This window comes from Peromyscus eremicus, unplaced genomic scaffold (assembly GCF_949786415.1).
Source record: "Peromyscus eremicus unplaced genomic scaffold, PerEre_H2_v1 PerEre#2#unplaced_535, whole genome shotgun sequence".
NCBI classification, from domain to species: Eukaryota; Metazoa; Chordata; class Mammalia; order Rodentia; family Cricetidae; genus Peromyscus; species Peromyscus eremicus.
The window spans coordinates 215,249-237,663 of record NW_026734771.1 but is presented as its reverse complement, the minus strand read 5'-3'; the positions used below and the strand labels follow the sequence as shown (position 1 = coordinate 237,663).

At 37.8% G+C, this 22,415-nt stretch overlaps 2 long non-coding RNA genes across 10 annotated transcripts in view; one reads left to right on the top strand and one right to left on the bottom strand.

The window, feature by feature from the left end:
* Positions 1 to 1,032: 1,032 nt before the first annotated feature.
* Positions 1,033 to 22,005, bottom strand: LOC131901855 (uncharacterized). 8 transcript variants are annotated; one of them, XR_009376909.1, is made up of 5 exons: positions 21,611 to 22,005; positions 21,447 to 21,518; positions 9,969 to 10,208; positions 7,908 to 8,041; positions 1,033 to 1,092 (listed from the first exon to the last, which is right to left on the bottom strand). It is a non-coding gene; the product is annotated as an uncharacterized LOC131901855 (long non-coding RNA). The 8 variants fall into 8 exon arrangements; XR_009376910.1 differs by having other exon boundaries at positions 7,908 to 8,038; XR_009376913.1 differs by having other exon boundaries at positions 9,969 to 10,064.
* The window catches only part of LOC131901856 (uncharacterized), a 38,071-nt gene continuing 37,157 nt past the window's right edge, over positions 21,502 to 22,415 (top strand). For both annotated transcript variants that reach the window (XR_009376916.1, XR_009376917.1), the window contains exon 1: positions 21,502 to 21,853. This is a non-coding gene — a long non-coding RNA (uncharacterized LOC131901856). The remainder of the gene's footprint in view (positions 21,854 to 22,415) is intronic.

The following is a 22,415-nucleotide window of genomic DNA, read 5'->3' as shown; positions in this document are numbered from 1 at the left end:
TAGTTTTATTACTTCATTAAGAATCTCCTGAAATAAATAGGTCAATCTCATGACCCAGTGAGCCAATAACATCCATGAAATTTGTACAATCTGTAAGAGAAGTTGATGTCTGTCTTGTTGTGCTTTCTTTCTTAAAGAGAATTTATTTAAGTAAATTTCACAGACCTTAAATTCTGTTCTATAAATATTAAAATATGGGTGCTCTCCTATCAAGATACAGTGGTATTTCACAGAAATAATATATTGCTTTCTAGACAATTGCTGATGGACAGAACTTACAGTTTTTACACAGTACAAGTCAGTATTAAGAGCTTTAAACTTTCATATAAATTAACCCTAGTATAAGAAGTTTCTGGTGCCTTTTTGATGGAGGAATGTTTGTGATTGGACTTGCACAATTTAGTGCTTTACTTACATAACTACTAAATAGTACCTTTTCATGATTCTTCAACAATTTATTGCCCAGTCTTCTATTTCTGCATATTTGGTCATTTTGAATTTTGACTGCTAGGACTGAAAATACAAAAAATCCTGCTCTACATGCTTTGAGTGAGGAATGCTTTGTTATGGCAACTTTTCTCCCATTTGCTGTTACTGTTTCTTTTTTCCTTTTTTTTTTTATTATGCCTCACTCTTTCTCCACTTTCTTTGGCTTTAATGTCATATTTGAATCTATTTTCCATCTTCTTTTAGACTATATATCATATTTTAAAATGGTTATCTGTTGCACATTTTCTGTTGTTTGAATACTGTCAGTTATATAAATGAACATCAAATAATGAAAAATATGTTATTTTGCTTCACTTACTGTATCCAAAAACACTCTTTTTTTAAAAAAAATACAAATTCATTTTTGACATATTTAATTTTATTTTATTATTTAAAATAATTTATTTTACTATTTCTTGCAAGGCACTCACTGAGAAAAATTCCTCAATTTTGTTTATTTGGCTGTCTTATGGTTTCTATTGCTGCAATGAAATACCATGACCAAATGCAAATTATAAAGGAAAGGATTTGTTTGGCTTACACGTCAATATTGCAGTCCATAACTGAAGAAAGCCAAGGCAGGAACTCAAACAGAGCAGGGACCTAGAGGCAGGAGCAAATACAGACTCTGTGGAGGGGTTCTGCTTACTGGCTTGCTCATTATTGTTAAACTCAACTGGTTTCTTAGGCTTTCTTATAGAACCCAGCACCAACAGCCTCGAGATGGCACCTCCCAAGATGGGCTGGGCCCTCTCCCAATATGGGCTGGGCCCTCTCCCATCAATGACTAAGAAAACATCCTTTATTATTAGGAGACCTCATGAGGATCGTCTTCATATATTTATGAAGTTTTGACTTCACTGGATTTCTATATCATTCCTGGAATGTCTCCCATAAGCATCTGCCTCTCTCCACATTGCCTTCCTCAACCCTATCTCCTCTCCCACTCCCTATCTGGTCCTTCCATTTCTATACCCACCTGTCCCCAACTCACCTCTAATATCTATTCTATTTCTCCCACCCAGAGAGATCCATGTGCCACACACCCCAATCACTTCCTCTATACCTAACCTTTCTGGGTCTATGGATTGTAGGTTGATTGTCATTTATTTAATGCCTAATATCCACATATAGGTGAATACATACCAGATTTATCTTTCTAGGTCTAGGTAACCACACTCGGGAAGAATTTTTCTAGTACAATCCACTTGCCTGCAAATTTCATTATGCCATTTTGTTCTAAGCTAAGTAACTCTCAATTGTGTAAATATATTACATTTTTGTTATCAATTCTTCTGTTGAGGAATATCTAGGTTGTTTCCAGCTTCTTCTATTATGAAGAGAAAAGTAATGAACATGACTGAGTAAATGTCTTTGTGGTAGGATGAAGTGTCTTTTGGGTATATGTCCAATAGTGGCATGGTTGGATCTTGAGGTAGATTGATTTCCAGCTTCCTGAGGAATCGCCATATTGATTTCCATAGTCCCTGAACAAGACTGAAGCCCTACCAGCAATATGTGAGTGTTCTCTTATTTCACATCCTCACCAGCATGAGCTGTCACTTGTGTTATTGATCTTAGCCATTTGAAAATGGTAAAATGGAATTTCAAAGTAGTTTTTATTTGCATTTCCCTGATATTACTCAGGATATTAAACATTTCTTTGAGTGTTTCTGAGCCATTCAAGTTTCCATTATTGATATTTCTCAGCTTGGATATGTACCCCATTTTAAAATTGGATTATTTGGTTTTTTGTTATCTAGTTTCTTGAATTCTCTATATATTTTGGATATTAGTCTTCTATTGGATGTGGAGTTGGTAAAAATCTTCTCCCATCCTGTAGGCTACTTCTTTGTCCAAATGATGGTGTCTTATGCCTTACAGAAATTTTTGGCTTCCTGAAGTCCCTTTTTTTAATTGTTAACCTTAGTGCCTATAATACTTGTGTACTACCCTGAAGTCTTACCCTGTGCCAATGAATTCAAAAGTTATTCCCTACTTTCTCTTCTATCAGGTTCAGGGTATCAGTTTTCATTTGTACTTGAATTTTGTTCAGGGTTCTAAACATGGACATATTTTCATTCTTCTAAATGTAGCCATCCAATTCGCCCAACCATTTGTTGAAGATGCTGTCATTTTCCAATGTGTGACTCTGGCTTCTTTATAAAAAATCAGGTGTTCATAGGTGTGTGGATTTACGTCTAGGTCATCAATTCAATTCCATTGATCAATATGACTGTCTTTTTTTTCACCATACCATACTTTTTTTTTTAATTACTCTAGATTTATAGTACAACTTGAAATCAAGGGTTGTGATTCCTCCAAAAGTCCTTTTATTATTTAGGATTTCACAGCTATCCTGGGTTGTTGGTGTTTTCACATGAAGTTGAAATTTATCCTTTGAAAATCTGTAAAAAATTCTATTGGAATTTTGATGGATATTTCACTGAACTTGTAGTTTGCATTTGTTTTGATAAGATGGCTAGTTTACCAATCCATGAGCACGGAAGATCTTTCCATCTTCTGATATCTTCCTCAATTTCTTTCTTCAAAGACTTTAAGTTCTTATCACAAAAGTCTTTCACTTAGCCGGGCGGTGGTGGCGCATGCCTTTAATCCCAGCACTTGGGAGGCAGAGGCCGGCAGATCTCTGTGAGTTCGAGGCCAGCCTGGGCTACCAAGTGAGTTCCAGGAAAGGCGCAAAGCTACACAGAGAAACCCTGTCTCGAAAACCCAAAATAAATAAATAAATAACTAAATAAATAACTAAATAAATAAATAAAAGTCTTTTACTTGCTTGACTAGAGTTAGTAACCCTAACCAAGATGTTTCACATTATTTGAGGCTATTGTGAAAACTGTTGTTTCCTTGATTTCTTTCTTAATCCGTTTGTCATTTGTACATAGGAGGGTTACTGATTTTTGTGAGTTAATTTTGTGTCCAGCTACTTGGAAATTGTTTATCAGCTGTTAGAGTTCTGTGGTGGAATTCTTGGGGTCACTTATGTATATTATCATATCACCTGCAAATAAAGAAACTTTGAATTCTTCCCTTCCAAATTGTATCCTCTTGATCTCCTTCAGTTGTTTCATTGTTCTATCTAAGACTTTAAGTACTATACTGAATAGCTATGAAGAGGGTTGTCAGCCTTGTCTTTTTCCTGATTGTAGTGGAATGGCTTTGAGTTTCTCTCCATTTAATTTAATGCTGGCTATAGACTTGCTATAAACTACCTTTAATATGTTTACAATGTGTCTTGCATCCTTAGTCTCTCTAAGACTTTTTATCATGAAGGTGTGTTGGATTTCGTCAAAGGACTTTTCTGCATCTAATGAGATGATCTTCTGTTCTTTTGTCTTTCAGTTTGTTTATGGGTTGGAGATATTTATCAATTTACATAGAACTATTCCTGCATCTCTGGGAGGAAGCCTAGTAAATCATAGTGGATGATTCCTTCCTTCCTTCCTTCCTTCCTTCCTTCCTTCCTTCCTTCCTTCCTTCCTTCCTTCCTTCCTTTCATTCCCTCTCTTTTTTTCTTTCTTTCTTTTTTTTCTTTCTTTCCTTTTTTTTATATGTTCTTGGATTTGGAGCCTAGGAGTAGATTTCTCCTTATCTTACTGCAAGTAGATTCTGAAATGTCCATATTTGCACAGAAAAAAGGGCAGGAAATGACTTAGTGGTTTCTTGTTCTTCTGACATTGCACAAGCTGGCTGTTCTTTATGTAGGTTTAACAATTCTGTTTAAATGTAGTTTCTTCCTAGACTTCAATGCATATTTTAGGAGATTCATGCCTCTGATTGCTTAGTGAGGTTTTTCTTTCACTTGTGTGCTTGTTTACATCTCTTTCTGTCTTCGATGGACCTATAACTCTAGCATGTCTCTAATGAGGTCTATCAAAATGGATCTCTTATAATGGAATCAAACATAAGCCCATAACATTTCACCCTGGTATGTGAATTAACTCTGCAGCATAAAAAAATCACCTTTGCATCTTTTCACACTTACTGTTTCAGAGTTTTTTCACTTTCAAAATAAAGTCATCATTTGCACATATATATATCTTATTGTGCAATGTCTAGTCCTACACATTTTATGTGAATCAAATGTCAGAGCACTAGAGACTTAAGCCCATAAATTAAGTATTTAGTCTCAGAAATTTTTCATAGAATTCTTTTCCCAGAGCTGCTGATATATATATATATATATATATATATATATATATATATATATATATATATATATATATATATAATTTCTCTCTCTTCTCTAAAGGAAGGTGAAATCCATGGAATTCTTCTCTCCCCTACTCAGTCTCTGACTTGTTTATTCTCTTCCAGTATAAGTCACAGAGAAGGTTTAATGGGTTTTATGGTTGTTTTTCTTAAGTTTGTCTTATAGCATGGTCTGATAGTTACTTGTCTTACACTGCAAGAATATACCTAGTAAACACAAACCAAGGAAGGAAGAGTTTATTTGGGCTCAAATTTCAGGATTAGAATCCATTATGATGAAGAAGTCACTATTACCCTACTACTCCAGTTTTATGGTTTCATTTTTGTTTGTTTTCTTTTAAGAATATGTTGAGTCCAATTTGTGATGCTGATGTATTCCTGGGTCTGGGACCACACACTGTGCTGCCCATGTATTTCTGGGTCTGGGACCATACACTGTACTGCCCATGTATTATTCTTGGGTGTGGGACCATACTCTGTGCTTCCCATGTATTCCTGGGTCTGGGACCATACACTAGAGCACAATTGACCTAACAAGAGCCATACTATACAGAAAACCGATTTTTTTCTTCTTTAACCATCAAGTGTCCATACTTCCTCAGTTAGGAATGGGGCTCATGAAACCCTTTCCCATCATGATAGAATGTTGATTGGCTTAACCTTGGCTAGATCTTGCTCAGGCAAACCATGGCTACTGTGAGTTTATGAGAGCAACAGTGATATCACATCCAGAAGACAATGCTTTGTGTTAGTCCTCCCCAAACTCTGGCACTTCCAGTCATCTAGCCTCTTTTTCAATATTGGTGCCTTATCCTTGGGGGATGTGGCAGTGATAAAGGTTTCTCATGAATGGCTGAAGATTCCACTGACACTTAACCTCTGCACTTTGACCAGTTGTGAGTTCCTTTGTTAATAATCATCCTCTGCATAAAGAAACTTCTTTGAGATCTGACAGCTTTAATATCATGTGAGTATTGAAATATGAATTCTGAAGGTAGTTTGATACTACCTGCATTTAACAAGGTGATAGTAGTAATCCACCCATTGGCTTGTGAGTTTCCCCACCATGACTTGTTGGTCAGATTTACAGTACAATGAATATATTTGTTCCTGTGTAGAAGGCCTTAAATCCAATCAAAGAGCGGTTGGTGATCCCATAACATTCATGACATTATTACACTCAAGAGTTCACGTTAGTAACTTGTCATTATTATTATTATTTTGATAAGATGGTTGGTGATTGTTTCCCCTAGGCAGCCTACATCATATCTTCAAGTACTATGAAAGTTAGCCACAAAGAAGGAAGCTTTCTATTTAGTACAACTTTGTTTCTCCATGTCCTGTGAACAATGTGCGTTGTCTTCAGTAACAAGGTCATGCAATAGAGTTCTGGTGGGCAAGCAAGCACAATAAGAATAGCATGTATTGATTCAGGAGCTCGCTACAACACCAGTGACCAGCAAGTGGGGAGGGGAAGATAGCCCACATCTGGCACTGGGTTTTTCATTTGTCAACATATGGCTCTTAACGATGAGCATAATGCCTTGATGTAACTTCAAAGAAACTTTTTATATGAATATAAATGTATATAATATATATATATACTTTGTTAGATGAATATGTACATATTCATAGTTATTATTCTATGAATATTTTTTAAATGACTATATATGTGTGTGTATGTGTCTTTTTCAAACATGATTAATTTTAGTCATCCCATACCTTGTCTACTACTCTGATTGCAATCACTGACTCATCACACCAGCCCAGGTGTTTTATGTTTTTCTCTTCCATTTCATTAAAATTAAAAGCGGTTCTTCATTTGGTTTATCTCTATGCTTGTTCCATAGTTACTGGCTTTGTGCAGTGTTAGAAACCTGCCTCCCTTATACAGAGATGCTTGATCTCTACTGCTGATATGCCAATACTTAACAGAGGCCCAAGGCACACTGCAGAGATTTCCACCTAAGTACCAGCATCTCCTAGATGTTGTTTAACTTGAATCTTGAATTCCTGATTCTGAAACAGTGGTTGCTGTTGTAACTGGGAAGATTTCCTGCTCTATTCTCTGATGTATAGTTCCACTTGGATTTCTGGATTGTAGAAAACTCTACATTAGCCAAAATTCACCTTGTAGTTAAAATAATGAAGTCTGGAAAGACTAGGGCTTGTTCAGAGCCAAACTAGAACACAAATCCTGATGTCCAGGATGATATTTTTCTCTTTCCACTGATTTGACCTCTTCCTAAATGTTTATAATATTTCTACTAGTGCCTACCTTCTTGAATAATCTAGTTTTTATTTCATAGCTCTGTTATCAAACCACAACCCAATGCCACATATTTAAACTTTGTATTCTTTCTTATGCAGTACAATTTGTTACAGCTCCTTCAGAATCATCATAAGAATATATTTCTTATTAGTGACTCCACATGCAGAATTCCTGCCCTGTCTCCCTGCCTAATCACTCTGATTCTTAGCACGTTGTTTGGATGATTTGCCTCTCTACAAGTCGTTCTAGACTAGCTCTTGAGCCACTTGACTTCTTGATCCACTTGACTTGATCCACTTGCCTCCAGGACACTTGTCATTTCTTGAATTTTCAGTAGAAAAATCAAGAAATTTTGGAAAGTGCTAGACTGTGCTAATGAATTATGTACAAAGACAACAGTTGCCAAATAAAATAGAGAATGCCAAATGGAATTTGCATTTCAGACAAAATACTTACAGCAAAATTACTCATTGCTTATTTGAAATTCAAATTTGCTTGGACATCCTTTGTTTTTGTTTGCTAATTGTGGCTGTCTTGTACAGAGAGCACAAAGATTATTTATTAAGATTTTCTTTACCTTATTGTCATCTTTTGGTTAATGTTCCTCCATTCTTTCCTATATTTCATTATTTTCAATCTTGAGATATTCTATTAAATTTGATTCTCTTAAGTTTTCTACACACCATTGGTGTGATCCCTATTTCACAAACACACAAAGCATTACTACTGAATTCTTAGTAAATTTCCATTGACAATATGGTTATTTCATTAGTTAACTTGTTGCCCTTTGCTTCACTCTTGTATTTCTTAGGGTTATAACATACATAAAACATATATAAAACATATATATATATATAACATATATAAAAAGGTTAAACAAAGAGAACTTTAATAGGAACATGTTTCTACAGACCTGTGCACAGGACCAAGAGCCTCAGGAGTCAGCAGTCACGACAGCTCTCGGCATTCTGACCTCCAGCTTTTTGGGGTTCCCGAAGAACAAAAGTGATGCTGCAAGAGTCCACTGCTCCTATGGTGGCCCCACTGCTAGAACAGGGAAGAATAATCCCTGTCCCTCGCCAGATCACAGAACAATGGAAAGACAAACTTCATCAGGTTATGTAAAGGCAAGGAAGGCTGGATGAAGAAACACTCAAGATTTGTAGACAACATGCAGAATGAATACAAAGACTACATATATCCAAATACTAGAGACATTTTTAAAAGTTAAAAACATCCACAAAATGTGATGTTAAAAAAACATCGTGTCTTAACGTCAAACTTCTACTTCCAGATGTGAAATGATTAGCGGGATTATGAGTCAGTTTCAGTATACAAATATCCTAGAACAGAAAAAAAATATTTAGTTAGCATATATTTAAATTTTGCTCCTTGGTTGAAGCAGTTGGGTCTGCGGTGTGCCGATTCAAAGGTCCTGGGCCTGGACTGAAAGACACTGTGGAAGGAAACTGTTCACTACAGGCTAGTCCAAAAGCAGAAAATAAAGGAGACAATCTAGAGTCCCCAAAGACATACCCATAATGACATATTCCTACAGCTAAACCCTGCCTCCTTTGGTCTTTGGAACTTCTCAGGATACCACTATCAATTAGAATGGGTAATATTTGGGGCTCAGGGATACACCTTGTCCACAGTACAAGCAAGACTCTGCTTCTTGTCTAGGTTCAGAAAACTGAGGAATACTCTACCTTTCTAGAATTATTTTAATGGTTATTTATTTAGAATTACTTAATGATCTAAATTAAATATAGAAATGATAAGCATCTGATGTCGATGCTGGAAGTGTAATACCATGACTTCATATATTTTCCAGTCTGAATTCTGAAAGTTAATGGGTAGTTATGCAATCTAATCAAACCACCACCCAAGTACATACAGATATATAAATGTTTAGGTAAGCATAGATGAGAATATTATTCCACAATTAAATACTTAGAGGCAACATAAATATAATACTAGATTATTAACACAAGCAAAGAATATAATTACTACCAAATATGCTGCTAAGAGTCTTCATTAAAAATCAAGACTGCTTATGATACATAATTTATTGAAAACAGTTATGAAGTAGCTTATAAATTGGGGTCTTTTTTTTTTTTTTTTTTTAGAAAAATACATGTTAGCAGGGCAGTGGTGGTGCACGTCTTTAATCCCAGCCCTTGTGAGACAGAGGCAGGCGAATCTCTGTGAGTTTGAGGCCAGCCTAGTGTACAAATCGAATTCCAGGACAGCTAATACTTGCACAGAGAAACCTTGCCTTGAAAAAGCAAAAAAGAAAAAGAAAAGAAAAATATGTGTTGATGTAACCTAACCCTAGAATAACCACAAGAAGGAGAATATTGATAGCTAATATTTCTGAGGGATGAAGTAACAGGTAGTTTTCACTTTATTCTTTGTATAATGCTTTTAACAATCCAGGTGATATCAGAATATTCATGTATAAATTTCCCCTTAGATGTATGAGTGAACAATTGTGACAGAACTGTTTCCACCACCTCAGCGGAGGAGTAAAGCATCCCATCTCCTAACACAGCTGGCATGTTTCTTTGATACCAAACCATTGCCCCACCGCACCCATGGAACCCACTGCTCAGAGTTCTGTCCTTAGATTTTGTCTTTTTCTGGGAGACATATAAATATAATCACAGAGTCTGTAAATTTTCTTTAAAGTTCCTCAATTACTTGCAAAGCAGTTGTAATATTTTGCAACCCATAAGATATATAAACGATAAAGCATTTCTTATGAAAAAGCTTTAGCACCTCCAATTGATAGTATAGATAATATACATACAAAACATTAATACTACAATATCTATATGCTGAAGTGTAATAATAGATGACTCAGTTATTGAAGACATCAGGGCACTTTTACAACTTAGTAATGATTACAGTTCTACTGACTTAATTCCAGCTAATCAATCAATTTCTATGGAAAAGATACTTAAAAGCATACCTTATGGAAGATGATAAATCTGGCAAGGAGTGTTTCCACTCAGGATTTCATAATTTCAGGACTCCTCAACTGGAATTTCTATTTCTGAGTTGTTTCCTTTGACAACAGCAAGCACAGCCAATGCTTGGAGACGCTCTCATTTGGGCAGTTCTTTCCAATACCCCTAAGTTTTTCTTATACAAGTTTTGATTGTACCCCTGCCATCTACTGTGGGTCCACTTTTGATTCAAAATTCTCCGTCTGAAACAGTAGGTGAGACAGTTGTGTAGCTTGACCTGCTTAAGGTGCCCCTGGCAGTGGGATCGGGATCTGTTCCTGGTGCATGAGCAGCCTTTTTGGAGCCCAGTGCCTATAGTGGGACACCTTACACAACTTTGTGGAGGGAAAGGGCCTTGGACCTGCTTCAGCTGAATGTACCAGTCTCTGCTGACTCCCCATGGAAGGACTTGCCTTGGAGGAGGTGGGAATGGGTTGAGGGGAGAGGAGGAAAGAGAAGGGAATCTGTGGTTGGTATGTAAAAGAAACAGAAACTTTCTTAATAAAAAAAAAAGAAACAAAAAACAAAACAACAGCAACAAAAAAGAGTAGTTCTCAACCTGTGGGTCATGGCACCTTTGGGGGTTTCATATCAGATATCCTGGATATCAGATATTTGCATTAATATTCAAAACAGTAATGAAATTACAGTTAAGAAGTAGCAACAGAAATAGTTTTACAGCTGGGCTCACCACAACATGAGGAACTGTATTAAAGGGTCATTGCACTAGGAAGGTTGAGAACCACTGTGTGAAAAGTTAATTTTGTATACTAGGCTGCTATATGGATGTAACTTGCAGTTAGTTACTCTACTTGCCAAGATGTGTACCACTTTCAAAGGGGGAAAGAAAGAAGTAATTGCACAAAAATATTCTGCTCCATGCCTGGGACTGAACTAGGTCCTCTGAATGTGGGTGACAGTTATGTGGCTAGATCTGTTTGGGAAGCCACTGGCAGTGGGGCCAAGACTTATCCCAAGTGCATAAAATGGCTTTTTGGAACACAGTCCTTAGGGTGGGACACCTTGCTCAGCCGTGACACAGTGGGAGGGCCTTGATCCTGCCTCAACTTAGTATGCCAGACTTTGTTGACTCTGCAAGGAAGGCCTTATCTTCTCTGAGGAGAGGAAGGGGGGTGCAATAGGGGAGGTGGGGGGAGCAGGAGAAGGGGAGGGAGGGGGAACTAGGATTGGTATGTAAAATGAAAAAAAACTTTCTAAAATAAATTAATTTTAAAAAGAATATTCTGTTTCATTTTTGCTATCTTATTACTTGATAATTTTACCTCTATTTAATGCTGTCACTAAATTAGCTGTTGATCTGTTTGCTGTACATTTCATGAACACAGGATCAGAGTAAACACGGGGCTTATTTCATTTGTCAGATCCATGGTTTACTATATGATGAACTAAATGCTGCTTTAAAATTAAGCATGGTCCTCTCAAGGCGGTCACACGTTGGAAGGTCACATTTGCCTTGCTTCTGCCTCTGAGGAGATTATCAATCCTAATTATTTGAGGCTATGGAGCAAAAATGAATTTTAGGAACAAATAAAACCACTGCATGTAACCGAAAGTTGCCCTCAAATCACCAGCTAAGCTCCTGTTGTATAAATTACTTTTACTGAGCTCAGTACTCATTTTATTAGCACCGCTCCCCTTCTGTTGAATAAAACCTACGTTGCTAACCTGTGGGAGCCCGTTCTCGGGTTCCTCGTGGCTTTACCCATCAGGTCCTCATAGAGGATGATTGGACCACGGGCCTGGGTGCAGGTGTCTGGGATGGTCTGCACTTGGCTGTGCTGGGGGAAGAGGTCTTTTGCTCCACCCCTTGGCGTCTCTATAAAAACCCTGGGGCAGAGACAGTCGGGGCCCATTGGAATAGGTTCCAGGCCCTCTCGAGGCTATCCTTTATTTTCTATCTGTTTATCTCCGCGATATTCTCCGCAATAAATCCTTCTATCTAATATTTCCTGCTGCTCGCACTCAAGAAAACTCTGGGGAACTGTGGGGGTGGTTGGGTAAACGCCCCACAGAATGGCGCCAAGAACAGGGACTAAAGAAAAAAGAAAAAAGGGACTAAAGAAAAAAAGGGGGGACTAAAAAAGAAGGGGGGACTAAAAGACAAATGAACAGGGACTAAAGACAAAGTAATAGGGACTAAAGATAAAGGAAAATAATAGTTTTATTACAGAGTTTTTGGCGAAAGTGCTGAGTTCAGCCCTGCCAGTGGATAAGGCATGCCGGTGTTATGGAAAATATATATTTTTTATATATATTGAGAGGCAGGGGTTTTATCCTCGAGAGTAAAGGAAAGCGGACTGGAAGGATGTCCGATGCTGCAGCGAAATTCTCTTCTGTCAAAATTTTCTATCTTCTATCCCTTTCTCAATTTCTATCTGTGAAAAATAAGTATAAGGCATAGGGTAGTAAAATAGTGTAGGAAAAACTTAGAAGTGTAAGATTGTGTAGGAAAAAATAAGGCAACTAGACAGAAAAACTCTTCAATTTTCTAACTTGGGGGCTCTGAATGAAAACTGGGGGAAAAAATCTTTGGGCTATTTGGGTAGTAAAAAAGCTCTTCTTCGAGCTTATGGGGAAGAGTAAGTTTCCTATGGAAGCTTTTGTCCTGGGGACAGCTGAAATGCTAAGTCCAAGCTGCAGGAGAAAGTGATTTCTCCCTGAGGCAAAAATGGGGGTGTAAGAAGTCAAAGTTTAAAGTTGGGAAGTTTTGGGAAAAGTTGGTCTTTCTCCTGGGGGGAAAAAATCTTTCTCAAACTATAAAGCTTTTCTTGGAAAATTTGGTGGAAAAAAAACTCTAAAAAGCCTCTATCTTAAAAGCTCTCTTAAACTTAAAAACTAAAGCCTTTAACTTTCTCTCAGAAGGACAAAAATTAGAATCACCTGAAGATATTAGTATGGGGACCACCTGTGATTAGCTCAAAGGGAAAACAACAAACCTCTTAAGACAGCAAAACCTCTAAGTTCTCTTTCAAGCTTTAAAAATCCTCCCTGCAATGCAGGAGGCAGGGACAAGTTCCTAAAAACCTCTTCTAAACTGTCTCTTCAAGCTAGTAAAAGACATTGGGTCAGAGTACCCTGAGGGAAATGCTTGGGAGAGTGTGGGTAAAGAGCTACAGAGAGCCCAAAAGGGCCAGAAACTTTACCTGAGAAAAGCAAAAAAGCCAAGCTTCTCAGTTACAACCGAGCTGAGGCATCAAGGGTTTTGTTTCTGAGTTGAGCATTTCAGAATGAAAAGGTCTCCTAATCATCCTAATGCAAAGATCCCCTGAAGCAATGCAAACTGTTAGCTTTGTATCCTCTCTTCTGAGCAAAAACCCAGAGGGACTGGCCAGCAGCTTCTCTGAGTTGGAGTGCATTTCAGGGATACTAGGGTTCCTGCAGTTGCAAACTTCCTGGAGCACAGAGCTGAGGCAGGAAGGTGCAGGACCCAGGGGAAGGTTGCTAATGAACAACCAAAACTAAAGCCAGTGGGAACGGCACAGTTGTCCACTTTCCTACAAGTCCCGGGTTGGTAGGTCCACTGCTGCAAAAAGACATCTGAAAAAAGCTTTCCTATCAGTAAGGACCTTTCTGGGAAAACAGTAAAGCTGAACTGTGTCTGAAGCAGTTGTGCTGCTGAGTCAGAACGCTGTCTGGGGAAAGAGCCCAGCCAGGGCAGAACAGCACTATCCAGGAGTAAAGCTTTCTTTTCTGTCAGAGAAAACACCTCTTAGAGAAAAGCTTTGTTTCAACTGACTCCCCTGAGATGAGGGAGTGTAGCCCTGAGGGGTGATTGCCTCTGGAATAAGCTCTGTCCTTGAGCAACCAGACAAGCAAATGCAACCCACTGGGGGACTGGGCCAGGTGAAGGTCTGATAAGGCAAAACACCTGTCCTAATGGGAGTTTAGAAATGGCAAAAACCTCCCTTGTTAGATTTTCAGTCTGTAGGCAAACCACACAGACCCAGAAAACAAACGGACAAAAAGCCTTACCTTCAGTAGCAGGGAAAGCCGCCACTGTAGTGTCGGAAACTGTTTCTGGGGTAGAGGGGATAAACTGAGACCAAACTGGAAACTGTCTGGAAGAAAGACTCTAAAGAAACAGAAGGGACCGATTCCTCCCCAGAAAAATATGACCTGAAAAAGCTGCTAGAATTTGAGGCAGATTCGGGGGGAAGAAAAAAAAAAGCCCCTACTTCCAAGGGCAGCTAGCAGAGGTACAGAGCCGCAGATACTTGAAGCTCTGCATCTGGGGAAGGAAGGAACAAGCAAAACGAGATAGATCAGTGGGAGAAAATCTCTCTGAAAGAGCTATGAAAAAACTGTTGTGAATGTTTTTCACTGACTGGCTAAGACAAACACAAGCCCCGAGGAAAGTTGCTATCAGAAATTGCCCACCTCAATGCGCGCTAACGAGGCAGGTGCAGTTCTGATTTGGGGGCCAGTGTCAATTAAAGGAGAGACACCTGTTAAAGCCAGCTGAGGAGAGACCAGAAACCTCCCAATGTCCCATAATTAAAAATGTAAAATGCTTGTTCAAATCTCCCGTTGCAAAAGCAGAAAACTTTGTTCAAACTTCCCGGGCAAGAATTTGTAAGCAAGTCTGGTAAAAAAGAACTTAAAAGTTGACTCTCAGACCCAAAAAGAGCTATGGGAAATGACCGATAAAAGGGATGTGATATAAGGGACTGATACTATTATGGACTGATATAAGGGAAATGCTTTCTGGGAAAGGTAGTTTTTCCACTAAAGATGGTGACATTGCCTTGAAACACGTTTGTCAGCTCAAAAATACTTTCATGGTAAACTGAAAATACAGCTTTTAAAAGAATAAGGAAAATCGTCTAGGAGTTTAAATATCAGTTCCAATGAAAAATTGAAAGGATATGGAACTAGGCGCTTCACGGTTTGGGGCTCCCTTGGTAAAATGCCTTATTTACCCTAATAGCTGTGCAAAGTTTTTATGGTAGTTGGATGACAAAAAGCTACCTATAAGACCAAACAAGCTACCTTAAAATCCTTAAAACAAGGGAAAGCAGTTTATACACTGAACATTGTCTTAGATATGAAGAAACTAATGTTGAAATTAAAAAAGTTCTTTGCCTTTTGAACAAACTGCCTGCAATGAGTAATTCCTTTGCAAATCTAATTAAGGGGATAAGAAACAGGCATTCAAAAAAATGACTGCTTTATAGATGGGAAACAAACTTCAGAAAAGCTGTCTTACAAAAGAGTTGCTTCACCTGAAAGTTCCTTATAAGAAATCAATGCTAAATATCACAGGTGCTAATATCAGGAGTTAAAGCTAATGAAGTGAAAATACTAAATCCTGAAAATGCTTTTTCTCAGAGTAAGCTAATGAAGGATATGTTTCATGAAAGAACATCTATGTTCTTAACTCCTTTGAATAGTAAGTTTTGGTAAAAATACTGGAACTAACAACAATCCAGTCAAAATGTTTCAACAAATCCAAGACACTATTCCACAAAAGAAAGCTGCCATGCTTTGTGGGCCATATTAGAGTTCACTCCAATCTTCCTGGTCCTTTAGCTGAGGGTAATGAGAAATAGAAAGAACCCTGCTTGGGATTATGGAAGGGTACTAACCCTGTGTTAATATGGGGTCTAGGACATGTTTGTGTTTTTTCACAAGAGGAGAATGAAACTCGGTGTTTACCGGAGCGTCTGGTAAGAAGCGTGGAACTAAGGAAAAGTCAGCTCCAATGACGTTCCTATAAAGGAACCAGAATGAAAGTGGCTCGATTAGTGTTTCTGAGGTTTTGTCACTGGTTAATGCAAACAGTGAGGAAATAGAGTTCTGAGCTGTGCCGCTTTTGGCTTTACTAGCTCCTTTGGAAAAATACTTTATATCACCTAATAACTGTGCGATATTTGGCAAAGAGCTTACAGCAGCTAAATACGGTAATTTCACCGTCAGCGTGAAGGGAAGTTTTTCGGTAGAACAAACCAAGAGTACTGCTGTAATAGAAACATTTGTCTGAATTGAAGCACTTAGGGGAACTATTATGAATCTGGGTGAAGGGACAGCCTCTAGTTAAAAACCGTCTACCGCTGACAGTGCATCTCTGCCGGTCCGGAACGGCTGAGAGAACTGGCAACTTTGGAGTGTGGCGTCATCCTGGGAAGGTTACAGTCCCCTAGCAACAACTATCACAATTCTATAACAACACTCACTAAATCCCAGTGTTTTATAACAAAGCTGACTAAAAACTCTAAACTTTAGAAATGATGTACATACTTCCTGTCTAGTTAAGAGAATCTGTCTAATAGAAATAGTACTAATAATTAAGAGTAAGAAATAGAAAAAGATGAAAATAAGATATGTGAGTTTGTAAAAATTCTCTTGTTAGATCTGTGTTAAAAAATCTTTAGGTGTTTGCTAAGTTAAATATATGCTAATGGTAGCCCTATATAAGTTTGTAAAATAGATCTATAGATCCTTTAAGAATATAAGCTTGCAAGAAGTATCTAATATAGTCTTAAGACATGTAGTAATAAGCTTGTAATAAGTAAAGATGCTAGTTGTAAATGTAAGTTTAAGTAAGTACATAAGAAGTAATAAGAAATATATTTGCTAAAGTAGTTCTATAGTTTCCTTAAGGAGTATAAATAAGTAGATGTTAATACGTTACATGTGAGTTTGTAAAAAGGTTATATGTGAGTTTGTAAAAAAGTGTATATGTTAAGTGTGAGTCTATTCTTAATGTATATGGTGAAAGAACCTGAGACACACAGAAGGTAGTGTCCTAGCAGACTGCAAAGCAGGCAGTCTGAATGGTTTCAAAAGCTCCAGAAGCCGCTAAGAAGCTAAGAATGGCGGACGCCAGAACCAGCACAAGGTATCCACAGCTGAGATCCGTGGAAAATCGACGCAACACAGAAAAACCTGAGCTAACATCAAAAAACGGTGCAGTTTAGACTACTACTGTACCTAAAAAGGTCTCTGTCTGTGAGAACAAAAGTTGCAGAGACGCTTGTTTGAAGTAAAATTGTTAACGGCAAAAAGTTTTGGTTGAAAACCATCTCTTCATATTTGGAAGTGAAAGCCTGATACTAGAATTTATTTCTTGTTTGAACTTTTTGAACTTAAAATGAGATAAAACTACAAAGATTTTGGTTATGGATTTCTTCATATTTGCAAGGCTCGTACCAGAATTTATCATTTGAATTTTGGGACTTAAGAAATGAAATGAACAATAGAGATTTCATGCAATGGGACAATTTTGAGTTTATTCATAGTAATGACCTAGAACTGTTTGCTGGAATTGGGTTAAAAATGGAACTGTTTAAATGAAGAAATTTATTTCTACCTAGAATCAAGATGCAGTTTTGTGTATGCATATATGCTTTATTAACTGGTGATTCATGAATTGTTTTGTGGAACTGTTTATGTAAAATGGAATTACTATGGAACTGGTTTGTGTTACAAACGGAACTGTTTAAACAGAAGTTTGGGTTTTCTAACTAAGCTTGAGATTTTGCTTAAATTATAAAGAAGAGGGGGAGAGTTAATATTCCTTAGTCTAATTTCAAATGTTGTTTGAGTGAATTAATGTCATGTTTTTGTTAGTAAGAAATGCAAATGGGGTATATTAAGAGACTACTTCTAAAGTGTAAAGAGTTTTATTAAGAAACTGCTTTTGGATGTTTTGCTAAAAGTTTTCAAAGTGTTCATGGTTAGATTGAGAAGACTGCTTTTCAATAATGGTTTGTAGGAATTGTATAAGTTTGGTGTTTTTTCTAAGTAGGTTTGAGATTTTGTTTAAAAAATTATAAAGAAAAGGAGTTATGAGTGAATGAAGGTTGAATTATGTTTGCAGAAATTATGTTTATCCTATTGATATTAATGCACCCTGGTTTTGTGGAGTTAAGGATATATTTAAGTTTGATGTGAATACATCAAAGTTTTTCCTATGTTGTGTTAGCCAGAAAATTCAAATGATTAAGAGTTAGTTGTAAGACGGAGAAAATTGTTAACTATATATAGCACCATATATGCTAATTCAAATGGTTCTGTTAAGAGTTTGCTTTGAGTTGTAAGACAGAGAATTGTGGCTATGTATAGCACTGTTTATGTTAACCTGTTAATGGTAATGATGAAGCTAAGGGATTCTTTAAGTTTGTAGTTGCCTTAAGAGTTTTTGGCTTAGAAAGGGCTTGAGGCAGCTAAGACTGCTGTAGTCACCTTGGACCTAATTCAAAAGAGAAATGCCATCTATATCATCCTCTACTCCCATACTGGGAGGTGTAACAGCTATGGAGATTGCTGTAAGCCATTATTAGTTATTTTTTTATATATATTAAGAAAGGGGGATCTGTGGGAGCCCGTTCTCGGGTTCCTCGTGGCTTTACCCATCAGGTCCTCATAGAGGATGATTGGACCACGGGCCTGGGTGCAGGTGTCTGGGATGGTCTGCACTTGGCTGTGCTGGGGGAGGAGGTCTTTTGCTCCACCCCTTGGCGTCTCTATAAAAACCCTGGGACAGAGACAGTCGGGGCCCATTGGAATAGGTTCCAGGCCCTCTCGAGGCTATCCTTTATTTTCTATCTGTTTATCTCCGCGATATTCTCCGCAATAAATCCTTCTATCTAATATTTCCTGCTGCTCGCACTCAAGAAAACTCTGGGGAACTGTGGGGGTGGTTGGGTAAACGCCCCACACTAACCTATTAAATAAAATCGCTTATAGATGTAGATTTTTTATGCCTTTTAAAATGCTAATGTATGGCTTGTTAAATGTTAAAGTGGTAAATAGTTTCTAGGAGCTCGTACGTACTAAATTTCCTTTTGTAACGCTCAGCATTTACGGCAAGAATTCATAAGATATTTGTCAAGTTTGAACCTTCATAAGTGTGGTGCTCTCAATATATTATTTTACAAAAGAAATTAAGGTAATTAGATGATAATGTCAGTGTCACATTAAACTGCCACAGTTACAGAACAGCAAGTATCCTCTTGCTAAGAGCTCATGAAGCATACTCTTATAAAATATAAGAACTAAGAGTTTTAGCTATTGCTACAAACTGAAAATAACTTTCTGGGTCATTCCAACTGTTCTACGCTCATCTCCACCAGACTGTTTACAACTCTTCTTACATAAAGTATTTATTGTAGATAAGTGCAATGTTTTTTTCCTGTGCCAGCCTTGCTCTTACACTGCTGATGTGATTCATGTCACAACAGTGTAATCACAGAGCGAATGAAATTAGACCTGAGAATATTTTATAATACTCTATCTCATCGTTACCTTTGAAATCTCATTTTTAGATTTAATTTTAGAGTCTTAAAATGTAGATAGACCCCACCACTTGTTCATATTGCTGAGAGATGATGCCCAACTCCGTATTTTTAAAAAATGACCCAGATATTCCTGATATATCTCTCTCATATTTTGACCTCTTGAACCCTTAATAATTTATGAATCAGAATACCAACACTCTGAATTTGAAATGACTTATTCACATAGAAGAAAGAGGAAACAGTAAAGATGAAGTAAAAATGTGTTGGACTCCGATTTGCCTGACAGGTAAGGGGTAGGTAGACCTACCTGGTCACTCCTGATAGAGGCATCAGCACATAGACAGGCAAGACCACTTTGACCTGCCCTCCCACTGCCTTCACCGCTGGCCTTACACAATGGAAATTATTCACTCCCAGTTATAGGGGCCAGAAGATCTGGCATGAGCACTGTTGTTTTCTTCTGGCAGCTGGAGGAGAGAATCTGCCACCTACCCTAAACAGCTGGTGGTGGTTTACTAGCAATCTTTGGTGTTCTTAGTCATGATGACCTGATTTCTAGCTTCCTGTCCACCTGTTGATTTTCCCTGTGCCTGTCTGCTTCTGTGTTTATGTTTCCCTTTGTTAGGAGCACGAGTCATAGTTTGTATTGTATACTGTAGGGCCAGCCCTAACAACTCACTTCAGACTCCTTTTCCAGTGATCATCACGTATGATTCTGGGGTTGAGGTTTTAATGTATTTTTGCAGGGGGTACAATTCAGTCCACACTTATTTGCATACTGCCTAACCCAGATTCTGTTTGCTAAACAGGATCTCATTTTATACTCTATTATTGTTACATATCTTCAGAAATCTGCCTTGTCTCTCCACCCTAACATTTCCCCAAAGAAGGATTGGTTGGAACCTCAGAGCTCAACTCTAATTGATAGTATTATTGCTGGGTTTGTTACTATATACATCATTGGGACTCTATCACTATAATTTTTCTTATATTACTTTAAGGTTCATGGCAAATTGTGGAATGCATGCAGGTTAAAATCTAACTATTATACTTAAGCTAATTAAGGTATGTATTGTTCCAGTTACCAGTCAGTCCTCAGTATTTCCAAAACAGCTAACATCTAATGGCACTTTTTTTGCTATAATCTTTATATTGTACGTTAAACCTGGAGTTATTCTGTACACCTGATACTTTGTGTCCCCTGACCTACACCTCTCTCCATTCTTTCTCTACGTAAAGATATTGGTGTCTATCTATGTATACTTGGATTTCTGCAGATTTTCTATCCCAGAAGATAATAGATTTTTTTCTTTTTTGGTTAGCATAATGTCTAGGCTCATTTATGTGTGGCATATGGCAGAAGCTTGTTCTTTTAGGATTGAATAATATTCTGGTATACCATATTTGTATTCTCGTCTCTCAACAGAGAATATTTGAGAACCTTGGCTACTATAACTGATCATTCAGAGGACATGAGGCTGTACAAAGCTTTACATGGCAGTGATTCCATTTCTGTAAGGTTTCTGACCAGAAGAGGGATTACTAAATCACAATTCTGATCTCATATTAATTCCTTTAGAAACTTTATACTGTTTTCTGGAATAGCTATATCAACCCACATTCCTGCCAATATCCTTACCAACATCTGTTATCTTTTAAAATTATCACTTAAGAAAAACAGTAACGTTAGCATAAAGGAAAAGTCTAATTACCAGGGTAATGAGCAGTCCAGCATGAAACAGCCTTTCAAGCATTATTTATATGAAATCTAATCAGATTGTCCTAGCTTTATTAATATGGTTGTTTTCTGATCAACTTTCTCAATCACGTTTTTCAGAATGCTTTTTTTCTTTAAAAAATAATTCATTTGGCTTATGCTTCTTCTGTAAATTAGAGCCTGTGAGTTTTTGCTGCATGGTAAACTTGCTTTATAAATATTTCACTTCTTCCTAGGTATTATTCCTTCCTTTTTAAATCTCGTGGTAAGATATTCCACTCTTCTGGAAACATCTTTCTTCTCAGAATTGCTTTTCCTGATACCAGGGGACCGAGGCAGGAAAATAACAACGTCAAACTCATTCTGAGCAAAATAGAGAAACTTGGTCTCAAAAATCTTTGTTCCATTTATTTGTATTTCACTAAAATGCTAAGAACTTGATAAAGAAATCACAGAAGACTGACCTGTAGTGGGTAGCCATTCCAGCTTTGATCTGGAAGTTTCAACCCCCATTGAGACTTCGGCAACCGTCACGCCTACAAACCGGAACCAAGTGAGGAGATATTGGTGTAATTATTATGGCCACTCCACGTAGCTAAAAGGAGATTTATTTAGTGGCGTAACTTACAAGTTAAGGGATCGGTAGGTCGCGGGGTCTGGGGAAGGTGTATCGCAGTCCAGCGGTGTTCTCTGGAGCTCTGCTTGGCCCACCTTCACCGTCCAAGGTCCCGGAACCAAGTGAGAGCACCGCCCATCCAGATCTCAGGTCTCCAGGCGCCTCCCTTGGCCCCGCCTTGTAGGCGTGACGGTTGCGGAAGTCTCCATGGGGGTTGAAACTTCAGATCAAAGCTGGAATGGCTACCCACTACAGGTCAGTCTTGACCCATACTTTTCACTTAGTTTTTCTCTTCAAATTGAAATTATGAGTTTCATTATGAAATAATCATGTATTCATAGCATGTAATTTGGTCTTATTCACACATACTCTTTACCCTGTCTTGGACCCCATCCTTTATCTAAATAGCCCCCACTCCTCTCTCAAGTCTTAATATTAAATTTTAGGTCTAGTCGGGCGGTGGTGGCGCACGCCTTTAATCCCAGCACTCGGGAGGCAGAGCCAGGCGGATCTCTGTGAGTTCGAGGCCAGCCTGGACTACCGAGTGAGTTCCTGGAAAGGCGCAAAACTACACAGAGAAACCCTGTCTCGGAAAAAAAAAAAAAAAAAAAAAAAAACAAATAAATTTTAGGTCTAGAGTGCATATGAAAGAAAAGATGATATTTGTCTTCCTGGTCCTGGCATCTTCCACTTCGTATAATGATTTCCAGTTCTATCCATTTTCTTCTTTTGAAAATTACAGTTCATTCTTTTTAACAATTGAATAGTACTGAATTAAGCATACTCACATCATTTTGTTATTCTCTAATCTAATGGT